The sequence below is a fragment of the Apium graveolens genome, chromosome 2 (assembly GCF_009905375.1).
Source record: "Apium graveolens cultivar Ventura chromosome 2, ASM990537v1, whole genome shotgun sequence".
NCBI lineage: Eukaryota > Viridiplantae > Streptophyta > Magnoliopsida > Apiales > Apiaceae > Apium > Apium graveolens.
In genome coordinates, this window is record NC_133648.1 from 86,786,758 (window position 1) to 86,796,995 (window position 10,238).

A 10,238-nucleotide genomic window follows, 5' to 3' on the forward strand; every position below is an offset into this window, starting at 1 on the left:
AATAATAGCCATATCATTGTTGCATAAGTGCATAAATCACAAAGTTAACCTAAACCAGTCTCTGTGGGAACAAATCTGATTTATATCTTATAATACTTGTGAACGCGTATACTTGCATGAATTTTAGCACATATGTAGCGACTAACAAGTTTTTGGCGCCGCTGCCGGGGACACGGTGTTAACTTTTAGTTTATGTGTTTATCATCAGTGATCGTTAAAGTTCATTGACTCGGACATTGTTACTTGCCTACTATTTTCCTTGTCGTATTTCAGGTACTCTAGCAAGCGTGTATGCATACGCGTTCGCGGGCTCGTAAGAGAAATCTAGATCAAGCCGAGGAAGAAGTTATAGTGATTTGAAGGGAAGTTTTTGAGGACGAAGAGAAAGTAGAAGAAGAAGAGAAAGCCGAGGAACCAGCTCTAGTAGTGATGGGAGATCAAGCAGAAAATCCTAAGGCTTTGATGAACTATTCTCAGCCTAAGATCGATGATATTCAGTCGAGCATCAACAGACCAGCCATCTCGGCTAACACTTTTGAGATCAAGTTGAGCAAGATTCAGGTGATATAAAACTCAGTTCAGTTTGGGGGTTCTCCTACAGAAGACCCCAACATGCACATCAGTGATTTCATCGAGATATGCGACACTTTCAAGTTCAATGGGGTGACTGAAGATGCCATCAAGCTGCGACTCTTCCCATTCTCTCTGAGGGATAAAGGAAAGTGATGGTTACATTCTTTACCACCAGGGTTTATCACCAAATGGGAGGATCTTTCTCAAAAGTTTCTCACTAAATTCTTTCTTATGGCGAAGACTGCTACAATCAGGAATGCTCTTACTCAGTTTGCTCAGCAAACTAGAGAATCTTTGTGTGAGGCTTGGGATCAATATAAGGAGATGCTAAGGAAGTGCCCACACTATGGCATGCCTGATTGGATGATTATAAACTGTTTCTACAATGGTTTGGGCGCTCAGTTATGCTCGATGCAGCGTCTGATGGAGCCTTATAGGCCAAAAGCTATAATGAAGCTTATGAGTTGATTGAGCTCATGGCAGCTAATGAATACCAGAATCCTACGCAAAGAATGTTACAAGGCAAGGTAGCAAAAATGTAATATCCGGGATATCGCATGTAATTATTTTTATCAATAAACTGTTATTATATTATTACGTGAATTTTGGTGAATTATATGTTGATTGTATTAATATGTGGGTGTTTATATATGATAAAATTAGGATATTTTAATTTTTAATTATCCAGAATAAAATATAGATAATTTTGGTATTTTCTGGGAATTTTTGGATTGTTATGTGATTTTATAAGGATTTATAGATTTAATAATTATTATTTTGAGTAATTATAAAATTATTATTTAAAAATTGGAAATCGTCCAACTTCAACCGTTTTTGCGTTTTTACAACCCGAAAATCTTCAGAAAACTCCTAAACCTAATCTGATAATTCTGAAGACTTTCCGTTTTTTGACTTTTTTGATCTGGGGTACGGTTTGACCCGTATGAGTCTCGGCGTAAAATTTTCGATACGCTAATCATTTTATAGATCGATAAAACCTGTATTCTCGTAAGGCGAGGTGTTATTACCTTATCTTCGTACAAAGTGTTTTATAGGAAGCTCAATTTTGATAATTAATTATTGAGATGTATGTATTTATTTTGTTTTTAAAGTGATTTTATTGAATATTTATTCTCATAAATGCTAAAATTATTTCTAAAATATTTTTGTTGCTTTATAATTTTATTTATTATTTTTAGAAGTTAATAAAATTTAGAAATCTATATTTTATTGATTATTTATCTCTAAATGATTATCCAATTGCATTTAATTGTAAAATCAGTATTTAATTCCAGAATGCTTCAAAAATCATGAAAATTTTATTTTATTAACTCTTGAATATTCTGAGAATTTTAAAATTATTTTGGGAATTGTTCTGATCAAATTTACTTGCGCGTTGATTCGTTTAACTGTTAAAATACGGGTACGAGTTGTGTTCCAAAAATGCTTTAAAAATTATAAAAATTTTATTTAATTACTTTTTTGATTATTTTAGAAATTTTAAAATTAATTGGAAAGTATTTTGATTTGCCGTTATTCGCAAATTATATCATTAAATCGGGAAACACGGAACGAATCAGGTTGTACAGAAAAGGATAAACATAAACAAAAAAAGAAAAAAAAATTAACAAAACCTAACCCCCACCCTCTGTTCGTTGTCGTCGCAGTCTCTCTATGATTCTCTCTCGCTCACACCAATCTCTCTCTGCAATCTCTTTCTCTCTCGATCTATTTCTCTCCCTTATCTCTCTCCCTCTTCTTCCCTTTACCTTTTTTCTTCCCAGTCTATGAGTTGTCGCTGCCTTGTTCCATTTTTTTCCCGGTGGTAATTGCCGCCTTGCTCCTATTTTTCTGGCATGTTTATGTATGTATATGTGTGTATATACGTGTGTGTGTGTGTGTGTTTGTGCTTTGTGTGTATTATGGTTTCAGTGTGTTGCTGCCTTGTGTTACCGCCTGATTTTCCTGTTTTTCAGACCTATTTTCCGGTCGTGTTCCGGTTGCTATTGTGCGAATATTAATTTGGGATTTTTACATTTTCTGCAGGAAATTTTTGATTAATATTCATGAAATAAAATTCATTTTCGTGCGGGAAAATTATTTTAATCGGTGGGGTTCGCGTCGGAAACCCGAATAAATCGGGTACCCGCGAATTTTACCGCCGTCGACGATAAGCCATGGCGAGTCGACGGTGGACGATGATGATTAATTATGAGTCCTTAATTATAAATAAATAAAATTAGATTATAAAATAAATTTCAAAATAAAAAAAGGATATTATTATAAGTCGTACCGGTGGTTGGGATTACGAATTAGATTGATTGTTGACATCGAATGGTTTCGACGGGTAGACCGATAAATAAAGGAGACGCTGGCCAATTTTCGGGAAATTAATTCCGAAAATACGGGAACGTAACCTACAATTATCGAAAACATCGAACAGGACTATATAATTATATTACACGAAACCTAATTGCGTGGCGTGACAAGATATTTTGTAAATAATCGATTACCCTATTTTTCAAGACGACGAATATACGTACTTTCCGAAAACAAATGTCGAATCTAGTTCAAAGATGTGAACCATAATTGCTATGTGTATTTCAATAATATATATAAATACGAGACGGGATATGAAATCGTGTGGGTAGAAGCGATAGTGATATTATGTTAAGCTTAAACGATTATCTAAATTATGGTATTTCCAACCCTGTAGATCCTAGTCGGGAGGCCCGGGATTGACATTGGACTAAAAACGATCTAGTGGTTAGTTGTCGAGCCCATTTAGGTTCCAATCGGAGGACCTGAGTGTTGAGATCGTATCCAAGATAGGGTAGTGGTTTGACGATTAAGCCGAACGTTCAAGTCGAACCAAAGTCAACCAGTAATAGTGGTTAAATCTTATCAAGGCAAGTATTCCTTACTTTTCTCGTAACATACTGCAAATACTTTATTCATATTTTAAGTTTAGAATAGTTAACTATTTTATATTTCGCTGCAATTACTCTTAATTATACAAGTTCCTTTCATTATTGTTCATATATTATCGAATGATCTCTCGAGCAAATACCTATTCTTCCAGGTTATTTGCGAACCCTAACCTGGGATGTGTTGAAATCAAAATGATTTGACATCAAAATACTCTACGGGCTGGATGGTTACTGTGAGGGCCAGTGATGAGCTGGACCCTATGGGCCGGGGATGGACCGGACCCTTGGGCGATAGTGCCTGGGTACCCGATTGGATCTATATAGTGAGATATAGATTTGCACTATTTCCTGACTGATCAGCAGGATACAGGTGCAAACTAGTGTCCAGTCTAATTTATTGTTGATCGCCATTAACAACATTCTCTCTCGAAAAGTTTTATGATTCCAAAACCGGACAAAACCCTGATTCAGGAGATGAATCTGAGAATTGCTCGACACTTCTGTTTTATAATCCAAGGCTAGTAATAACCAATGTTTATTCGCTCAACTACTTCAAAGAAATAGAAGTGTTATAAACTATTTAAAGATTTTATCCGAAAAAGTTCTTTTAAAATTGATACTTGGAAATTACTTATATACTTGCTGGGCATTTTTGGCTCACTCTTTCTTTGTAAATTCTTATTTCTTTCAGAAACAGATAAGGATAAAGTGACTAGCTTTTGATAGACAGCAGAAGTTAGAGAGATCTTTGATGCGAGAGGACGAAGGTGTTAAGAAAATAAGACAAGGGCATTAGTGTGAAGGTATTTAAACTTGTATTCTAGTTGTTGTGAATTATAGAAGGTTAGATTCTTGTTTCATACCATAACCTGTAAACGATCCGGATTTAAGGGGTTATTTGTATATTATTTTATTTTATGTAAAAATTGTTTTGTGACACCAAATCTTGACCCCGGATTTGGGTTGTTACAAGTTGGCATCAGAGGCACAGGTTATTGGTCCCTGAAATAAGAATAGGTGAGGGTAATATAGGAGTGATAGACCTTATAAGATAATAAAGACCTAGGCATACTCAGTTTAAGTTTGAATTGAGTACGAATTAGGATTAGCAGGTCCGATATGGAGTTGGTGAGATAGGATATTGTTGAGGAAAGTGTAAGGCGAATAAAGCAATGCGATAGATGTATTGAGTTCTCAGACCCTATAGGGATGAGGAGCCAACAGCTTGATGGAGACTGGATATGTTATCCTACTTTCCATGTGGTTTTAAAGAAATAAATGTAATTTATTCTTGTGAGAACTTCGTATAAGGAAAGCTAGGGGAGTTTTAGTATAATTTAACTTAGAATTAGGTAGTAGGACAAGCTCCATGCTGGAGGCAACGAGTTGATGGAAGCTAATGAAGAGCCAAAGTGCGAGTTGCAAAGGCACCACCGTTGCGAGAAGATTCTTGTCACTTATCGGGCCCCGCGCAAGGAATGAGCTTTACCATATTAGGTCTACTTAAGATTAGCAAGAAGGTGCGACCTTATCTTTAGATAGAATGTCGAATTGCATTAGTGGTCTTAAGCATAACATCAAGAACGTTGAAGAAAATATCAAAGGCAGTACCAGATATCAGCGTTGGGGTAGAGTTATGAACAAGATGATACGCAACGGTAAATGAAGTTTCGTCGACCTATAAATGCGAATGAAATCCAAGGAGAAATAGGAAATACACCGAAGTCGGGAGACCCGTACATGGGCGTTCTTTTAATTAGATATTTCATTAGAGGATTATAAGAATAGCAAGTAATCTATATAGTAATGACGACCAAATATTTGATTTTCAAAATTTTAAAATGAGATTTCAAAAAATATTTTCTTAATCAACTTTTAGAAGATCTTTGCATAAAATGAGTTTCACAATTTGGTTGTCGAATTACTACTTAAGTTCTTGTTATTATAAATAGAAAATGACCTAAAAGGATAATGGATCTAGACTCAGTGTTGTTAGTTCGGAGGACCAAGTAGACCCGCTAGCACGAAGAAAGTTTAAAGTTTTTCCGTGAAAGACGAACGTAAACTTTGTTTAATAATATCAATAATTGAATCAACATGTTAAAACATTATTTACCCAATTCATAAAAATTATTAAAAATTTAACAAGATTCGTGATTTGAACAGACAGAGGATGATTGAATAAAATGGAGGAATCTTCCAGATGATTGGAGAAGAATCATATTTCTATCGACGAAGTTGAGGCGTTGCGTGATCGATGGTTATTCTACGCAGCATAGATGAAATCGGAAGCAGTGATTATAAATTTCGTAAGGACGCGATTATGATCAAATCATTAAAGCATTTAATGTGGAGGCATTTTCGGATGAAATTCTGAAGTCATAATGTGACCTAAAATGTGAATCTCTTGTTCGAATGATTCCTGAAGGCATACGTAAGTGAAGCGTGGATGGTGACCAACACTGTCATTTTTTCCTCTAATACGATGACATATATTCTTCTTGATTCCTGAATACATACGAGCTTCTTGTAGTAATAAATTATATGAGGCGAGAACGAAAGAAAATTTATTGTATTCCTTCCGAATTATTTCTCTTCTCAAAATATTGCTTCCTGATTGAGACAAACAGTGTTGTGATGTGACGCTTTGTTTAATGATGAAGAGTCTGGTGGGACGCCACATAATCATGTGTTGTATGCCATATAGTATGAAAGACTGGCCATCTTGAGTACAAATATGGTTTTCTCATTCATATTTAAATCTTCACACATTCTTCTTCCTTCCATTTATGGACTTGCAGATTCTCTCAATTATTTTGTTGCATTGTTATTTCTTACCCGGTTGTTCAATCAAAATCATATTCACTAGCTCTGTTCTTGTGCAAAGTCTATTCTTTGAAGATTTTAGAAGAAGTGGAATAGTCCCGTGTAGCAGATGGAATTATATGTCGAACATAGATATGATTGCAAGCCGATAAATGGTGGACATCTGCGGACGAGGAAGAATGGACACACCGATGACGTGGTCGTTACAAAGACATCAAATTAGACAGTTGTTCATGGTACGAGGATATCATCAGTACGGTAGATTGCATGAATACGAAGCACTTCAAGTTAGAAGATTTTGACGTGAGATGAATAGTTGGTGAATTATAATAAATAAATTAATTATAAAATAAGGAAGTAAAGTTGTGTACATCAGACAAAGCGAACGACTGTCAGGACGACAATCGAAGATCAAGGAATTCTGAACAATGACTCAGACATGCAACTAATATGTGAAGCATCATTCCATTACGGGAAAGTATTGGGCATGAAGATTCAAGATCGAAGAAAACTTAATTGCGAACAATTCTGAACGTGTTCTTCAAGGAATTGTTAGGTTCTCTAACTTGAGTAAATGAGTATGGTGAATTTAATACCCCTACCCAATCTAGCGACAAAGGTTTGATTTGGGAAAAAAAGTGGAGATGAAGGAATGATGATTCGACTATGAAATCTTTTAAGGAATAATGTTCCAAAACTAATTGATTTTTCATCAGATTGGGATAATGATAATTGAGATCATGCATGGTTACCGAAAGATAAACAGATTAATTAATAAAAATGAGTGTGTATCATTAAGGATAGAAGATTTGTATGATCAGTTAAAGGCCGCAGCATAATTCTTAAAAAGTAATCATATTCAACTATCACTGGTGAGAAATAAGACTAAAAGATATCTTTAGGATGGATTTATAACGAGCCTCGGTGATATCAATCGTTAATTGGAGTGCTTAAACTTTAAAGATAAGTTAAAAGAATCGCGAAATAAAGTTTTTTGGGAAACTACAAGATAATCCTAAGCTCATTAGTAATATTTGGTAATATTCTGAAAGAACTGAGAAAAGCATGGTTATATTAACCATTCTTGGTTTAAGACCCTATTCTAATTAAAAGATATATGTTATGTCAGTAGTACATATGATTATCAGCATGATGTATTCTGAATTATGTTGAATTGATGAATTTGGTTGATGGAAGTGGATGGATATGATTGTGGATGCTTGGGTTGATTGATTGTGTCGGCTTGAGCCCGACTGGTAGTTGATGGTATAGAAGAAGTGCTGCCCAAATTTTCAGAAATTACCCTACTCGTAATGATAAATAAGTATACTTTCATATGTTATTTAGATTTTCAGGGGTACTCCAAATGATTGCGATCTCGGTTCTTAAAAAAAGTTGTTATGACCAAACTGACTTTATGTAATTGGTCTTTGATTTCATTTAGCTAGTCATCACTTGGTTTAATTGATCAATTAAAAGAGTTAATTGATTAACTTTACCAACTAATGGTTAGTTAACTGGAAATCGATTCCAATTAAATTAAGTCGAATTCTGACAAGATTTTTAGATCCGAAATCAAAGCAATTAAGAATTTAGGGGAAAGTAAAGATCTTAGTAGAAATCGGATGTCTAGTAGAATTAGCGCGATGTTACCGCAAGCCTGTGCGAGATTTTATGTAGATGAATGTACCCTTTTTGATAAACAAGAGGAACATAAAGTTATTGGTACATGCTAGTGAGAAGAATATTTTCAAGAACTGAAGGTTCAAGACAAAACAAAGAGATTTTATCATCTGTAATGGCGTTCCAGGAAGGACTTGAATGTATATCCATATCGAATGACGATTGAATGGAAGTTACTGTAAAATAGTGGAAAACTCCCAAATACAAGTATCTGATGTAAGACAGAGATTGACGAAGTCCGCCTGTGAACTCAGGAAAAAGAAATGTTGATCAATTAGGGAAAGCCAAATATGCGATCAGTGAAGATTTAAGCGAGGCTAAGAAAATAGCTACCGATGAATTTTGATAATTCTGTTAGTAAGAATTTAAATATTATAAATAAAAGCCTTTATTCCAGTGTTAACTCCATAAATGGCTTATCTAATAATGAACAGATTAGTATTATCAAGAAAAAGAGATTCCTTATGTTTAAAAGAGATAATGAATGAAGAGAATGGAGAACTAATTAAGAAAAGGGGTGGAATCAAAAGGATGATAAAGAAATTTTATAAAATAATCCAGGATATAAGCAAGCTGTGAATGTCAGTTGTGCCAGAACTAATATGAGAATGAAGTGAAACGCCGTTAATTAAAGATAGGAATTTTATTCAAAGAATGTGTGTAAACAGAGAAGATTAAACAAAGGTATTGGTGGCGAATGTATGCCTTTTCTGGCACCCTAGAGATAACGTATGGCTGCAGGATACCGGTATCGTTTCATGACTGATCATCAGGAACCACATGAAATATAATTGGTTCCAATCTAAACTGTTGTCTCTAAATTGTTTTAATAATCATAGAATAAATTATTTATCAACTGATTCTATTTTGAATAAAAGGTAAAATATAGTTTTGATTCAGTCCCTGATTTATGCTGATACTTACTTTGTTGTTAAATATCAAATGTGGTGTTAGCATAGATGATTGATGTCGACTTCTGCATGGGATTTTGTGAGCATCAAAGTTCATATTGATATCTAATTTAATATGACAACAAAATGAGCATTAACATCAAGAGTTCGGTTTTGAAAGGAAAGGACATGTAAGTAATTATCGTAGCTACTAAAGAACCAAAACCTGCATCAAAGGGGTGAACATGATATTGTAATGATCTCAAAATGAATATAGTTCGGAAACCAGATACGAAGATACCGTTATTTGAAATATTAGAAATAGGTTAGCCAAAACTGATTATCCTTTTTATTGTTAAATACTTTACCCGAGAAATAAGTTCGTTATTGCTTTAAGGAAATGGTGGTATGTTATCTGATTCAAGTATAAATTATAATTAATCGATATTAGTACTTGATTAATATGTTGGCAGAAATGTGGGAAATGCAATGAACTGTGTTGAACCGAAATAAGTTATACCATTCATGAATAGATAGGCACAAATAAGGCAGAAATAAGAAATCAGGGTTGGTTAAATCGTGGCAACTCGGTAAATTTAGGTTACTCCGAGAATATGATACAAGATATAAAGATAGAAAATGACTTTCGGGTAATGTGGCGTGAAGAAAAGAAGGAATGTTATATGTGGCGGAACGTCAGAGAAAAGCATTGGAATAAAATTTGTAAATAGTGATTAAGTGGTGAGCTAAATGCAATTGTCGAAATTTTCTCTTTAATTTTAAATTTTAGAATGGACTTAAGACATTTAGAAATCAAAGATGCCATAAGCTCAGTATATCGGGCGCAAATGGATGAGAAGTACAAGAGATCGATCAAAGGTTCTCGAATATGATTGAAAATGATCATAGGACAGGCTAATCGAACAAAAAGAGACATGAAAAATAAAGTAGAACAGTCAGTGAAAATGGGAGGCATTCATGAGATAGATAAAACAATTGCGAATGAATTGGCCTTGTTGTCACAAGTATAACAAGTTCATAAAACATTCATATGTGTATGACCAGGAAGAGTAATTTAGCTCCATATGTATGAAATGGAGACTTGAGTTAGGTTGCATGAGCAACTGATAGATGTTGATATTGGCAAAAGACTGTTGAGTAGTGATTGAAGTGATGAGTTAAGCTTATGGAAAAGTTGTCCAGGTAAGAGATTGACCTGAGAAATTATAAGAGAGATACTTGAAAAGTATCATTATCTGTTCCTTAGCATAATTCTGAGGACAGAATCCTTAAGGGGGAAGGATTTAATATCCGGGATATCGTGTGTAATTATTTT

The 10,238-nt window shown here is 34.4% G+C and overlaps 1 non-coding gene across 1 annotated transcript; it reads right to left on the reverse strand.

The window, feature by feature from the left end:
- Positions 1–819: 819 nt before the first annotated feature.
- Positions 820–926, reverse strand: LOC141710173 (small nucleolar RNA R71). The gene has a single exon (XR_012570706.1). It is a non-coding gene; the product is annotated as a small nucleolar RNA R71 (small nucleolar RNA).
- Between the last annotated feature and the right edge of the window lie 9,312 nt (positions 927–10,238).